General features: G+C 45.5%; 1 long non-coding RNA gene across 2 annotated transcripts; it reads left to right on the top strand.

Annotated features, from left to right (window-relative positions):
* Positions 1-10,538: 10,538 nt before the first annotated feature.
* Positions 10,539-14,101, top strand: LOC144301401 (uncharacterized). 2 transcript variants are annotated; one of them, XR_013368223.1, is made up of 4 exons: positions 10,539-10,695; positions 11,506-11,613; positions 12,668-12,722; positions 13,712-14,101. It is a non-coding gene; the product is annotated as an uncharacterized LOC144301401 (long non-coding RNA). The 2 variants fall into 2 exon arrangements; XR_013368224.1 differs by lacking the exon at positions 12,668-12,722.
* Positions 14,102-16,167: the final 2,066 nt, after the last annotated feature.

Here is a 16,167-nt window from a genome sequence, read left to right on the forward strand (position 1 = left end):
CCCTCTTCCTGCCCCTCCCCAAAGATGACAATTTCCCTTCCTCTTTATATTTTACTTTTTTAGAGACTGAGAAAAGGAGAGAGATAATCACAAGCAGGCTCCTCCCCCAGTGTGGAGCCCCACTAGAGGCTCTATCTATATATATCCTACAACTCTGGAGTGGCTTTCTCAAGGACCAGAAAGCTATTCTTTTGAAATGTGATCATCAGGAGGGATGGGGCCTCTGTCTGCCAGTCTCTGCGGGAAGATAAAATTCTGTCTTCAATAACTGCTAGCTATCAGACATGGTTGGTTTGATGAGATTTATACTGACCAACCATTTGTCATCTTTCACTTGAATCCTGGATCATTTTTCCTCCCTACACCCACATTCTTCTTTAAAACCTCAAAATTGAAATGGAGCTCAGCTCTTGCCCCAGCCCTCAGTAGTTACTCAACAAAAATCTGTTTTGCCATTTTAACTGAAGTCCGGCTTTATCTATCTATATCTATCTATCTATCTATCATCATCTATCATCTATTAACAGAGAAAGCACAAGCAGTGGGAGCAGCTGACAGAGGGAGAGGGAGAAGCAGGCCCCCTGTAGAGCAGGGAGCCTGATGTGGGGCTCAATTTCAGGACCCAGGGATCATGACCTGAGCTGAAGACAGATGCTTAACAAACTGAGCCAGCTAAGCAATCCTTATCAAAATCCCATTGGGATAAGCTACATGCCCCCAGTTTCATTTATCTTTGACAGCCTGATGGTTTGGATGGACTCCTAAATTCAGCCCATCTTGGGAATCTACATTCAGATACATTATTGTTTCTATGCAGTTCATAACCAGCTTAGTAATCTCCTGATTGATGCTGCTAGTTCTGAGAAACTATAGTGTAGTTAGGCTAGTAGCCTAGTAAGTATAACACTCAAGAATGCAACTTAGTACTAAGACTTAACTCCTTTGTTTTTACAAAACTATTTTTGAGTACCCTGGGTATCTTTTTTCTTAAAAAGATTTATTCAGGGATCCCCGGGTGGCGCAGCGGTTTAGCGCCTGCCTTTGGCCCAGGGCGTGATCCTGGAGACCCGGGATCGAATCCCACGTCGGGCTCCCTGCATGGAGCCTGCTTCTCCCTCTGCCTGTGTCTCTGCCTCTCTCTCTCTCTCTCTGTGTGTGACTATCATAAATTAAAAAATAAAAATAAATAAATAAAACTTAAAAAAAAAAAAAAAAAGATTTATTCATGGGCAGCCCCGGTGGCTCAGCGGTTTAGCGCCACCTTCAGCCCAGGGCCTGACCCTGGAGACCCAGAATCAAGTCCCACGTCAGGCTCCCTGCATGGAGCCTGCTTCTCCCTCTGCCTGTGTCTCTGCCTCTCTCTGTGTGTCTCTAATAAATAAATAAAACCTTAAAAAAAGATTTATATATTTATCTTAGGGAGGGGGGGAGGGAGAGAGAATCTCAAGCCGACTCCACACTGAGCATGGAGCCCTGAGGAGGGGCTTGATCTCACAACCCTGAGATGATGAGCAAAAATCAAGAGTCGGGCGCTTAACCAACTGAACCCCCCAGCCACTCCTCCTGTTTTGTATTTTTAACTTTTGTTTTTAAATTGAATTGCACAAAATGACATATAGTTCAATGAATTATCACGAAGTGAACGCACCTATGTAATGACAAGTCAGGGCAAGAAATAAATCATTATCCCTTCTTTCCCCTTTGCAGTCACTATCACCTAAAATAACAGCTATCTCAACTTGCTAACAGCATGAATTAGTTTTGCCTGCTTTGAGCTTTATATAAATAAAAATTTTTAAATATGCACTGTGTCTGACTTTGTACATCATTGCATTGGTCAGGTTTATGCATCTATTATTTGTAGCCATAGATCCCTCCCTACCACCACCTTTATTGTTCTATGGTATTCCATTGTACGAATATATCACCATTACTTATCCATTCTATTAAAGGACGTTGAGGCTTCCAGTGTGAGGTTACTGATAAATAACATGGCTATAAACATTCTTAAACATGTCTTTGGGTACACACTTCCATGCATTTCTGTGGATATACCTAGGAGTGAAATGGCTATGTCATAGATATGTGCATATGTACAACTTTAGGGGATGCTGCCAATTTTCTGAAGTGGTTGCACCAATTTACACTTCACCAGCCAGGTATGAGAGTTGCAGCTGCTTACCATCACTTGGTATTCTTAGTCTTTTCAATTTGGGCCGTTCTGATGGGTGTTGAAGGTGTGTACACTGTAGCTTTAATTTTTATTTCTTTGAATATTAATGAAGTTGAGCTTTTTCATATGTTTACTGACGACTTCAGTCGTCCCTTTTGTGAAGTCTCTTGTCCAGTATTTATTGCATTGTTAGTCTTTTTCTTTCTTAATGAGTCATACAAGTCGTGTATATTCTGATTATGAGCTCTTTTGTCAGTTATGTGCCTTGCAAATATTATTTCTCACTCTCTGGCTTGCCTTTTCACTCTTTCAGCAGTATGTCTTACATATATGTTTTCTAATTGTTTTCAGTGACAGAGTCAGAACCACTGCCAGAAGGAGAACTTGATTTTTTTTTAAGTTTATTATTTCGTAATCTCTATACCCAATGTGGGGTTTGAACTCATGACACAGAGATCAAGAGTCACATACTCTTCTTTTTTTAGAGAGAGGCAAGTGAGTGGGGAGGGCAGAAAGGGCAGAGGGAGACATAGAATCCTAAGCAGGCTTCATGCCCAGTGCAGGGCTCAATCTCATGACCCTAAGATCATGACCTGAGCTGAAATCAAGAGTTGGACACTTATCTGAATGAGCTTTTTGGGCACCCTCCTTCCCCCCACACTAGAATCAGATATACCTTAGAAGCCACAACATGACCAATATCTCCCAACATCCACAACCTGGTGATAATTTGGGGTTAAGAGTGCTCCCCTTAAAAAGGAGGGTGCTCCCCTTGATCTCAGAAGGAGCAGCCCTCCCCAAATAGGCTTGAGACCTTGAACGATGGGCTACAATGGCCCTCGACTCTGGATGCACATTAGAATCACCAATGACACACATCCCTCTCTCTACAGATGGGGTTCAGGCAATGATATTTGTAAAGAGCCCCTAATGATTCAGCAAAGCAGGAGATTAGAAACATTGCACTAAAAGAAGAGAACTTGAGACTCATTTAATCCAGGGCTTCTCAAACTTGTCTATTCATAAGAATCACTGGGAAGAGTCTCATGCTCTTCTGACTGAGCCAGCCCCATGCCCCAGAACTTCATCCTTTTAATAACTGGATTTTATATTGGTAATGCGTGTAGCGTGATGACGGCTGCGCCCTTGTCAGTGGGAATTAGTTTTAGAAGCTTTTTTAAAGATAGCAAGCTGAACAGGAAGCAGATTCTGGCAATGTAAGATTTAAGCAAAAAGATGAAAGGACAAACAAGATCTGAGGGGGGCATCTAGGATGCTCTAGGGCTCTGTGTTCTCAGGGGAGTAGTACCACTCGTGGGAAGAAAAATTACTCTTTTTACCAAGTTCCTGAGAGAATTCAATGAGAAAATATGTAAGGAATTTTTCATTAAATACATAACATCAATATCAGATTGAAATTATCAGGGACCAGTCTGATCTTGTGTGTATCTTTTCTCAGCACATTCAGCTTCTTACACAGAGTCACGCAGGAAGTAATTTAGATTTCTTGTATTAGCAACACTTGCCAATTTCCCCTCTGGAAGATGGGAAAAGGCCTCAGGAAGATTATAGAATTTACCCGATTAGATTGCTCTTCTTCCTTTACAGAAATCTTACAGGACGAGTAATTGTCCAATATTCACCAATTTAGAGCTTCTCTTGCTCTTAACTTTAGTTGCATATTGGAAGTACCTACATATTGTGATTTTTAAAAAAGATTTTATTTTTGGGCAGCCCCGGTGGCGCAGCGGTTTGGCGCCGCCTGCAGCCTGGGGTGTGATCCTGGAGACCCGGGATCGAGTCCCACATCGGGCTCCCTGCATGGAGCCTGCTTCTCCCTCTGCCTGTGTCTCTGCCTCTCTCTCTCTCTCTCATGAATAAATAAAATCTTTTTTAAAAATTAAAAATAAAATAAAAAGATTTTAAGTAACCTAATCTCTATATCCAGTGTGGAACTTGAACTCACGACCCTGAGCTCAAGAGTCATATGTTCGGGAAACCTGGGTGGCTCAGTGCTTGAGCGTCTGCCTTTCCGCTAGGGTGGTGGTCCTGGGGTCCCAGGATCTAGTTCTGCATCAGGCTCCCTGCCTGGAGCCTGCTTCTCCCTCTGCCTGTGTCTCTGCCTCTCTCTGTGTTTCTCATGAATAAAATAAATAAAAGCTTAAAAAAAAAAAAGAGTCCTATGTTCTACCAACTGAGCTAGCCAGAGTCCCCACCTACATATCTTTAAAAAATACTGCGGCCTGGATCCTCTCCCAGACCTGACTGAATTGGTCTGGGAGGGGCCTGGGTGTCCAGATTGTTCACCAGCACCACTGTTGATCCAAAGCGCAGCCAGCCTTGAGAACTGTCACTGACACTGCAAAGATGAGGTTGTCCACCAGATGGCGACAAAGCACTGCTCCGTGGAAAAGCCTCCGCACAAAACCCATTCTCTGACTTTACATCTGTACAAATTCCAATTTATGTAATGTAGCTAGCAGGGCAAACATGTGGGAAGATAGATAAAAATATCCACGGTCCTGTTGCTTACCAACCAAATATATTCTTGCCGCCCTTGGGGAAAAATTCCAGGAACCAATTTAAAAAATAACAGGTGGCTAAAAATATATCTTATTCTCCCAATTACCTGCGTTAGCATCTAGAAATATTTTCTATCCTTTCCGAGTTTACTTTAATAAAATAGGCCATATAAACTAACATCAAGACTGAAAATAAAAAAAGATGGGAATATAACCAACTGGACATTTTTGAAATATGACCACTCTATACAAATGGAAATTGACATCAGTATGAGCAAATTACCTTAAGGTATGCTCAACATGATTTTAGAAAAGATGCAGATGCAATAATGTAACTTACATTTATTCCTAAATCTGAAATACTCAATTGGCAGTTTTCAGCTTTCGTTTCTCCCATCTCTAAGCTCTATCACAGAAGCTGTAAAAGCTACGGGCTTGATCTCTATCCTCTTGTGGCGACAGATGGTCAGTGAGATGTAGGTAAAAACCACTGGGGAGAGCTTCCCAGAATAAAATGACAAAGATTTAATACAAGAAATTTCTTTTCTCCCTTGTTCTCCCTTCCTCCTTGTGCCCCCATCTTCTTGGAGATGCAAAACTTGGAGATGAAATAACCATCACTGTCCATGAAAAGACAAGTGTGAGGACAAAGCCAGTATAACTGAAGAGGGCAAGCAGGACGAGCCTGGATCCTCCCTTGAAGAATATTATCTGATGATGTAGAATGTTATCTCATTGTTTTAATATGCAATTCCCTAATAACATTTGATGTTTGAGCATATTTTGATCTGCTATTGACCACATTTGGTGTTTGTTCAAATGTTTTGTCCACTTTTCTTTTTTTTTTTTTTTTTTTTTTTTTTGTCCACTTTTCAATAGGGTTGTTTGTTTCCTTATTATTGAGTTTTAAAAGTTCTTTGCATATTTTGGTTACAAGTCCTTTATCAGATAAATGTTTTGCAAATATTTTCTCCCTGCCTGTAGATTGTCATTTCATTCTCTTAACAGTGGTCTTTCATGGAACAGAGGTTTAAAAAATTTTTTTAAAGATTTATTTGGGAGACAGAGAGACAGTGAGCACATGAGAGAGAGCGCAAGCTCAAGCAGTGGGGGAAGGGGAGAGGGAGAGGGAGAAGCAGGCTTCCTACTCAGCCTGGAATTATGACCTGAGCCCAAGGCAGATGCCTAACCAACTGAGCCAGCTAGGCACCCCCAGAGGTTTTCCATTTTAACGAAGTCCAACTTATTTTTTCTTTCATGGGCCTTGCTTTTGGTATTGTATCTAATAATTTGCCAAACCTAAGATCACTTCAATTTTATCCTATACTATCATCTAGAAATTTTAGAGCTCTATATTTTACAGTTAGAAGTACGGTTCATTTTTTAAGTTTATTTTTTTAGTAACCTCTATGCTAATGTGGGGCTTGAACCCAAAATCCTGAGATTAAGAGTCTCATGCTCTTCCAACTCAGCCAGCCAGGTGCATCATACGGTTCCTTTTTAGTTAAATTTTGTCAAAAGTGTGAAGTTTGTATCTAGATTCAGGTTTTGTTTTGTTTTTTTAAGATTTATTTATTTATTTATTTATGATAGACACACACAGAGAGAGAGAGGGAGGCAGAGACACAGGGAGGAGGGAGAAGCAGGCTGCACGCCAGGAGCCTGAGGTGGGACTCGATCCCGGGACTCCATCTGGGACTCCATCTGGGACTCCATCTGGGACTTGATCTGGGACTTCAGGATCTCGCCCTGGGCCAAAGGCAGGCGCTAAACCACTGAGCCACCCAGGGATTCCCTAGATTCAGTTTTTTTGCATGTGAATGTTCTGTTGTTCCAGCACCATTTGTTGAAAAGATTATCCTTTCTCTGTTGTATTCCCATTGCTCCTTTGTCAAATATGAATGGACTGTATTGGTGTGGCTCTATTTCTGCACTCTCTCTTTTTTTTAAAGGCAGTTTATTTCATTTTTATTTTATTTTTTAAAGATATTATTCATGTATTCATGAGAGACACAGAGAGAGAGGCAGAGACACAGGCAGAGATAGAAGCAGGCTCCGTGCAGGGAGCCCGATGTGGGATTTGATCCTATGACTCCAGGATCATGCCCTGGGCCAAAGGCAGGCGCTAAACCGCTGAGCCACCCAGGGATCCCTGGACTCTCTATTCTGCTGCATTCATCTATTTGTCTGTTCTTTCACCAATACTTGATTGTATAGTCTCTTGAAGTTGTTAGTGTCAGTTTTCCAACTTCTTCAATATGGGTGGTTATTCTGGGTCTTTTTTTTTTTTTAATTATGGGTCTTTTACCCTTGATACAACCTTTAGAATCAATCTGTTGATATTTGATTGGGATTGTGATGTATCTATAGATCAAGTTGGGAAGAACTGATATCTTAACAATATGAGTCTTCTTGTCCATGAATATGGACTATCTTTCCATTTATTTAGAACTTTGATTTCTTTCATCAAACTTTTGTAGCTTTCCTCATCTAGAATTTGTACATATTTTTATAATATGTATAATCCAATCCTATGTTGTCTACAAGAGACTTCTCTTGGATTCAAAGACACAAAGAGGGGACGCCTGGGTGGCTCAGCAGTTGAGCGCCTTCCTTTGGCCCAGGGAGTGATTCTGGAGTCCTGGGATTGAGTCCCACATCGGGCTCCCTGCGTAGAGCCTGCTTCTCTCTCTGCCTACATCTCTGCCTCTCTCTGTGTGTGTCTCTCATGAATAAATAAATAAAATCTTAAAAAAAAAACACCAAAGACACAAAGAGGATAATAGTTAATGGATGGAAAAGATATTCCATGCATATAGTAACCAAAAGAGAGCTGAGTTTGCTCTAAGACAAAATTGATTTTAAGTCAAAAAAAGGTTATGAGACAAAAAGAATATTTATTTATAAAAGTTTTAATTCATCAAGAATATGTAACAATTTTAAACATATACACATTTAATAGCATAGCTCCAAAATATATGAAATAAAATGGACAGAACTGAAGGTGAATATCCAACTACAATAATAGTTGGATATTTTAATATTCCATTTTCAATAATGGAAAGAACAACAAGACAGAAGATCAATAAGGAAACAGAGGACTATAAACCAATTAGACCTAAGGGATATATACAGAACATTTCACCCAACAATAGCAGAATATACATTCATCTCAAGTACTAATAGAACATTCTCCAGAATAGTCCATATGTTAGTCCACAAATCAAATCTTAATAAATTTTAAAAGGTTGGGGGATCCCTGGGTGGCGCAGTGGTTTGGCCCCTGCCTTTGGCCCAGGGCGCGATACTGGAGACCCGGGATCGAATCCCACATTGGGCTCCCGGTGCATGGAGCCTGCTTCTCCCTCTGCCTGTGTCTCTGCCTCTCTCTTTCTCTCTGTGACTATCATAAATAAATTTTTAAAAATTTTAAAAAATTTTAAAAGGTTGACATCATACGGAATATCTTTTCTGATTGCAATGGAATGAAACTGAAAATCACATACAGAGGAAAAAGTGGAAAACTCACAAATATGTGGAAATTGAACAACATACGCTTAAGCAACCAACAGGTTGAAGAAGAAACCACAATGGAAAATTAGAAAATATTATGAGACAAATGAAAATGAATATACAGTATATCAAAAGTTCTGGGATACAGCACAGCAATGCTAGGGGAGGAATTAACAGCTGTAGATGCATATATTCAGAAGAAAAATGCACAAAGCCCAACACAGGACTCGATCCTGGGTCTCCAGGATCACACCCCAGGCTACAGGCGGCGCTAAACCGCTGAGCCACCGGGGCTGCCCAAGAGGAAAGATCTTAAATCAATCATCTAACTATACACCTTAAACAATTAGTAAAGGAAGAGCTGGGGCACCTGGGTGGCTCAATGGTTGAGCGTCAGCCTTTGGCTCAGGGCGTGATCCCGGGGTCCTGGGAAATAGTCCTGCATCAAGCTCCCCGCAAGGAGCCTGCTTCTTCCTCTGCCTGTATCTCTGCCTCTCTTGTTCTCTGTGTCTCTCATGAATAAATAAAATCTTAAAAAAAAGGGGGGGGGGGAGCAAACTAAATCCAAAGGTAGAAAGATAGGAAATAATAAAAGGTAGAAGGAAGGAGAATAATAAAGATTAGAGAGGAGATAAATGAAAATAGAAAAAAATCTAAAATTTGGTTATTGAAGAAGATCGACAAAATTTGTGAGCATAGAGTTGTTCATAACATTCCTCTATTATCCTTTTAATGTCTGTGACGTTGGTAGTAATAACTTTTTTATTTCTGCCAGTTATTTGTGTCCTCTCTTTTTCCTGGAAAATAATCAGTAGCTTGGCTAGCGGTTTATTGATTTTACTGATCATGTCAAAAAACCAGCTTTTGGTTTCTTTGATTTTCGTTATTAATCTCCTCTCTTCAATTGCATTGAAGAAACAGAGAAATCTCCACTCTGATTTTTAGAACTTTCTTTTCTTCCATTTACTTTGGATTTAATTTGCTCTTCTTCTCTAGTTTATGAAGATGGGACTTAGATGATAGATTTTATTTTTATTTTTTTTAAGATTTATTTATTTATTTATTCGTGAGAGACACGAAGAGAGATAGAGGCAGAGACACAGGCAGACGGAGAAGCAGGCTCCATGCAGGGAGCCCGACGTGGGACTCGATCCCGGATCTCCAGGATCACGCCCTGGGCCAAAGGCAGACGCTCAACCACTGAGCCACCCAGGGATCCCCGATGATAGATTTTAGATCTTTCTTTTTCTCTAATATATGCATTCAATGCTATAAATGTCCTTCCAAGCACTGCTTTTGCTGCATCCCACAGACTTTGATAAGTTGTGTTTTCATTTTCATTTAGCTCAAAACATTTTAAAATTTCTTTTGAGACCTCTTCTTTGACCCATGTGTTATTTAGAAGTATGTTGCTTAATCTTCCACTGTTTGGGGGTTTTCTGTTATTAGTTTCTGGTTTAATTCCATTGTGTTCTGAAACCATACTTTGATTTCTATTCTACATTTGTTTTACATGTATTTTATGCCCAAGAATGTGGTCCATCTTGGTGAATATTCCACATGAGCTTGAAGAAAATGTGTATTCTGCACTGGTTGGATGGAGTATCCTATAAACGTCAACAGATCTCATTGATTGTGCTGGTCAGTTCAACTATATCCTTACCGCTTTCCTCCCTGCTGGATCTGGCCATTTTTAATAGAGAGGTGTAGAGTCATTGGTTTATTTTTCCTTGCAGTTCTACCAAATCTTGGCTCATGTATTTTGGTGCTCTGTTGTTAGGTTCACCCACATTAAAGATTGTTACGTCTTCTTAGTGAATTGACTCATTTTTCATTATGCAATGCACCTCTTTATCCCTGATCATTTTCCTTGCCCTGGCTCAATCCAGGAAGCCCTGCCCTGGGCCACTGCAGACTCTGGCCTCGGAAGGCTCTCTGTCCCCTTGTGAAGGAATGGATTTTCCTTTGTCTGAAGTTGTTTTAGATGACCTGCTGTCATCGACAGAGGAACAGCCAGGAGCCAGTCATGAAACGCCAAATATCAGTGTCACAACTCTGAGCCTTATCCGCATCCACACCCACTCCCGCCGTGGTCTCTCGCCTTGGCTTACACTCTTCACGTTCTGCAACGATCGGTTGCAGTTTTGTAGAGTCTAAGGTCTTTTCATCCTCAGTGAGCAACTTGCAAATCAATTTTTCGTTGTGCAAAGCCTCTCTTTCCTGGTTCTTCAACGCCTCTTACAGCTCCGCCAAACTTGGCTGTCCTGTGTTCCCAGCACCCCCCCCCCCCCCCCCCCGGAGCTGGGGCTGCGGCCGCGAGGACTACCGCATCTGGGCGTTGCGCGGGCGGTGGGGACCTGGCCTCGCGCCCATCACGGCGGTTAAGGTCATTGGTACGTTATGAAACCGCCTTTAGAAAGCCAGACAGCCTGTGGATTTCCATCAGCCACCATCCAATTACTGCAGAAGGACTGGATCTTATTCTGGGTACCTACTTTGCAATCTAATATTGGGGGAAAGACGTTGAATTATTTTAATGTATTCTTTATCAAAATAATGAGACTAATTCTGCAAATCTGATTTGTGGGTGGCAACTGGATGTGATTTACAGAGGCACTGAGGTCTTAAGGTGTGGGTACGTGGGCTTACATTTCTGAGTCAGATGGTTTGAATTCTGGTCGGACATTTATTACCTGTGCTGTCTTTTTTTTTTTAAGATTTTTTATTTATTTATTCATAGAGACAGAAAGAGAGAGAGGCAGAGACACAGGCAGAGGGAGAAGCAGGCTCCATGCAGAGAGCCTGACGTGGGACTCGATCCCGGGTCTCCAGGATCAGGCCCTGGGCTGCAAGCGGCGCTAAACTGCTGTGCCACTGAGGCTGCCCACTTGTGCTGTCTTAATGCCAATTTCTAACTCTTGAAAGGATTGTTCAATTAGATCTTTGCAAAGGGCAGATGGATCTTGGTGAATAATAGTGATTATCAAGTTAATCAGATGGCCACCCCAATTTAGCTGCTGTTCCAGATGTCTTTTCATGGTTGAAGCAGATTGACACATTCTTTGGTGGCTGGTATATTTGAGTTGGAAATACTTCACCTCCTGAACATTTGCTTATATACATAAATAATACATGTCATTGTAAAGAATTCAAAACATAAATATAATCAGAAAGAAGGAAGGAAAGGTGGTCTGAGATAGTCTGAAAGCTGCACCCTAAATTACCCAGCAGGATTCAAGGGGGCCGGGGGTCCCACTGCCTGGTGTGCGGATGCTCACTTGTTCCCCTGTTTTTCAGCACAGCTTACTGCCTGCATGGAGAGCCTGGGTCCCTGAAGTCCACAGAGTTTTGCTCAATGAACAGCTCCAGAGAGTAAGCCTCCAGCCTTCTGCCAGTGGGGAGCAGGTATGGGCTTCTAACCACTCTGTAGTCACACTTCCAGGGACTCCTGACTTTTCACCCACGTGCTCCCCCACCCCCAGGGTCCCTGACCTCCAGTTCAGAGCTTGAGAAGCACCCCAGGCAGGAAGGAGCCTGCTCACAGGAGCTCTGTCGCTGGGGGCTTGGGCTCAGGCTCGTTCACTTTTGCAAAAAAGTCACCCCGCCTCCATCTGTAGACCTGCTCCCCACATGTTAATGCTCTTATCTCTGTGCCACTTCTCTGTGGCTTGACCTTTTCATCCAATCCCTTTACTAATCTCTCAGTGGAGCTAGAGGAGGGGGTGGAGGTAGATGTCCATGTTCATTTTTTGATGATTCGTGGGAAGTGTCTCAAAATTCTTACATTTTAATGCATTATTTAAGGTTAATCTAGTGTCCTAGAACCCTTACAGGGAAGTCACTATTTTGCCGTGTGTGTGTGTGTGTGTGTGTGTGTGTATGCATGCACACACGCGCGCGCCTGCATGTTGAAGATCAGCATCAATGCTAGTTGAATCTTAATTTTTGCTATTAGCTAATCACAGATTCAATCTCCCTACTCATTTCCCCTCATATAGTTTTAAAATCTATTCTTTCACATATTGACATAAAATTTATGTCAAAGTTTGTTTCTTTCCAGGAACAAATAGAAGCTGCCTTGCCTGGAACTTAAAATGTTTTCAGAGTACAGTAGGATCTCTTCTTCTTCTCCTTCTCCTTCTCCTTCTCCTTCTCCTTCTCCTTCTCCTTCTCCTTCTCCTTCTCCTTCTCTTTCTTCTTCTTCTTCTTCTTCTTCTTCTTCTTCTTCTTCTTCTTCTTCTTCTTCACATGCTTTTGTCCCACTTTAAGAAAATTAAACCTTAAAAACTAAGAAAAAATTATAAAGAAAATTTACCAAGGCTCTCACAGATGGTTACAAAAATAAATCTATAGTCATTTCCATTTATGGAAAAAACTTAAGTCCATTTATGTCTGTAGTCAGGATAGAATCAACCAATGTTAAGTGCTAATTTTTCTCAAATATAGTTATTTATTCCAGAATCTCTTGGGTACAAGGAACAGAAACTTATTTCAAACTAGCTGGAATTGAAAAGGTAATTTGCTTGAATACCTGGGAATTCCAAGGGTTTACTCAGCTCTAGTAAGAGCTGGATCAAGGGGGGGTGTCAAATGATATTGTCAGGATTTGAGTCTTCTGTCACAAATATAGCTTTATAAAACTTTTATATGCTGCTGACAATAATATTATAACAAATACCCAAACAAGTGTTTTAATTTAAGGCAGTTCCCTTGGGAGAGAAATTTTTTTCTTTGGGTTTTTCTTCTGGTATTTTGATTAGAGGCACAGAAGGAAATCAGTCTGGTAATTTTATAATCATAGGACATTTGCTGGTCCCCATCTGATATACTTTTTTTTATGGACAATTGTGCGTGTGTTCTTCTAAGTCTGCTTAGCACCTGCACTCCCTTGTATGCTTGGTATTTCCCCGACCTTATAAGTCATAGTGGGATGCAGAGGTGGCCTCCCCCAATGGGAGATGACAATGATAAACGCTGGCTTCCCCAGAGCCCCTTGCAGCTATAGCATGGTCAGGTGACTAGCATTGACTTGGAGGCAGGAGCCAGTGACTCACAGAGGTAGGCACCGGGAGCCTCTACTTGCTTTGAGTTTCTAGGGCAGTCGTGGCAACAGGGCTGGGGTGGGACGGATGCGGGTGCAGTGCTAGAGAGGTGGGTGGTGCAAGCTGTAGAGACTGTAGCTTGCTGGTGGTGGTAGGGGTGTCCACCCTTGATGAGCTGTGCCATGTGGTAGTGGGCATTGACCCTGTGTCTCATAGAACCTGGCTCTCCGAGCCCATTGGCAATTTGGTGATCTACCCAATATCCTTATCATAAATTCCTTTCCTGTTGAGATCAATTGAGTTGGTTTCTGTTTACAAGTGAGACCTTGAGCTGAGGAGGGCCTTCTCTTCCTCTGTGTTATCTCTCCTTTAGCTCTATACTTACTAATTTGCATCTTAGACTACTTCTTTTGGGCTCTGCTACTTGGATCTTCTTTTTTTTTTTGATATTCTGATATTAGTTGGAAGAGGGAGTCCAGGAGAAGAGATAGAAGAGGACGGAAGGCCACACTGGGGCTGGGAGGCAGAGAGAGCCCTGCCTGAGGCCCCTTGGAAATCAAGCCCTGATCGCTAATTCAGCAGGTACAAGCTGCCAGACACAGGGACACACTCCTCTTCACCTTTGCTCCCATGACCCCGGTCCAGTCCACCATCACCACTCACCTGGATTATGGCAATATTCCCTGGTATTCCCCTACTTCTGCCCTGGTCCCCTAAACACTTTACCAAACACAGGGATCCTGTTAAAATATTAGTCAGTTTATGTCAGTTCTCTGAAAACTCCAATGTCTCCCATTCCTCGGAGATTAAAAATCTTACAGAGGCCTACAGGCTCACTCCCCCCACCCAAACATTCATTTTACTCTGTGTTTGATCCTGAGGAGAAGCTAAGTGCTGGAGGGAGGCTGGGGCCCTGGCTGGGGCGCCTCCCCCCCCCCCCCACCTTTAGGAGCCAAGCCCTGCCCTCTGGAGCCCTTGGAGCATCTGGACAGTTCCACAGGGCAGGAATAGGCACTGGAGGGAAGAGGAGCCCTAGAGCCGAGTCTTATTTGTCAAGAACAGAGCAGAGAACTAAGTTGAGGGATGCAGGGGCCACCGCCAGCCCGCGCCCACATCTCCCTCGGACACCAGCAGCGAGGCTAGCAGACGGGAAGCCACTTGCCCTGCTTGTCCCTCAGCCCAAGGAGGGGCCACATTGTCCGGAAGGGGCAGTGAGGGGGGCAGAGTGATGAGGCAGCAGGGTGGGCTGAGACAAGGTCATTGTGTGGGAACGAGAGGGTGTCCAGATCAGCGCAAACCAAGGGGAAGAGGGTGACGATGGGCAGTGGGTGCTCTCAAAAGTCTCCGAGGGCGGAGAATGCTCAGTGCCCCTGTCACTAGGGAGACAAATAGCCCAGTGGGCCCCAGGGGAGCCCTGCGGTCCCCCCCACATTCCAAGCCCTGGAGGGCGGTGGGGCAGGTGAAGGCACCCCTTTGGCAGCACCCTGGGGAGAAGCGCCCGCTCTGGGGAGGGAGGGCGGGCAGGGGTGGGGTGGCAGGTGCCCACCTGCGGGGGTGGGGGGCTGAGGTCGGGCAGGCCGGGCCGCTGGGAGGGAAGGAGGGAGGTCGGGGAGGGGTGGCGGCCCGGGAGGCCCTGGGAGGGTTGGGGCCCGCCCCGCCGCGGAGCCCTCGCTCTGCCCCGGGACGCTCCCGCGCGGCGGGGAGGGGGCGACGGGCGGCCCGGCCGGTCCCGGCCTCGGGCGCTCGCCAGCGCCGTGTCTGTCCCCCTCCAGGGCCGGGCCGTCCCCGCGGGGCGCAGAGACGACGCGGCCGGCCCCGGCGCCCGGGCCCCCGTCACCCCCGCGCCTCCGCCCTCCACCCGCAGCGCGGCCGCCCGGGCTCCGGGCTCCCGCCTCCGCCTTTGCCTTCGGGCCCGTCCGGCTCCTCCCGGCGGCGGCGCTCGAAGAGCCGAAGACCCGGCCTGGAGACCTGAGCTGCAACTTCCCGAAGACGCTCGCAGGGGCCCCTGGAAAGGCCGGTCCCCCCAGGGCGGTCTCCCCGGGCGCGGCACCTGCCGGGCTGCGGGGGGGGGGGGCGGGGGGGGCACAGCGACCTGCTGGGTGGGGGTGGCCGTGCTGGGCGGTGGCTCCTCGCGAGGACTCTGCAGGGGCGCAGCCTGGAGGGCCCGCCGGCCTTGGGTTCCCCGTCAGGGGAGGGGAGGGGCGCTGGGGGACAGCGGCAGAAGCAAAGGCCCTGGGGCCGGGGCCCTGGCTGGCTTAGGTTGTCTCTGCCGTTCTGCGTGGAGCCTGGCCCGGGCGGGGGGGGGGGGGGGGGCGGAATTCCGGCTCTGACTTGTGCTGGGGTTAGGTTGGTGACGGCAGCGGGGCCAGGGTGGTCTTCTCAGGCCGGGAGAGGGCTGGCAGGCACGTGGGCCGTGCTGCAGGCTCCTCCCGGGTTCCTGGGTTAGCGGCTGGGGCGGGCAGGGAGGCCGCTGAAACTGCTCAGCGGCAGGTGGCAGAGACCCGGTGCTGGCCGTGGGGATCGGGAGGGGGGCTGCTGCTGGGTAGACCCCCGGAGGCTCAGGCTTCGGGGCCTGCGGACCCTCGGGTCTCATAACCCAGTCCTAGATCTCTCCTATGTGTAACCCCGGCACCCCGAATCCAGTCTGCTGAGGGTCCTTATAGTCACAGAGTGGCTCCACGCAGGCCTTCAGGCCCTCAGATTCGGGACCCACAGCAATCCGTGGAGCCTTCCCAGTATCCTCCACCTGCCTCTTCCTGGGATGGGAACGGACAATTTCTCAAGCGCGTTTCCACCTTCCACGGGCTAGAAGGGAATGTGGTGTATCCTGCTCGGTCCCGGCACCCCAGCTCCTTGAAGTTCTGCCCCTCGAAAGGCAGGAGAGTGTCGAGCAGTGTGTGTAGGATGACTCCGCCGG

This window comes from Canis aureus, chromosome 29, assembly GCF_053574225.1.
Source record: "Canis aureus isolate CA01 chromosome 29, VMU_Caureus_v.1.0, whole genome shotgun sequence".
In the NCBI taxonomy this organism is placed as follows: domain Eukaryota; kingdom Metazoa; phylum Chordata; class Mammalia; order Carnivora; family Canidae; genus Canis; species Canis aureus.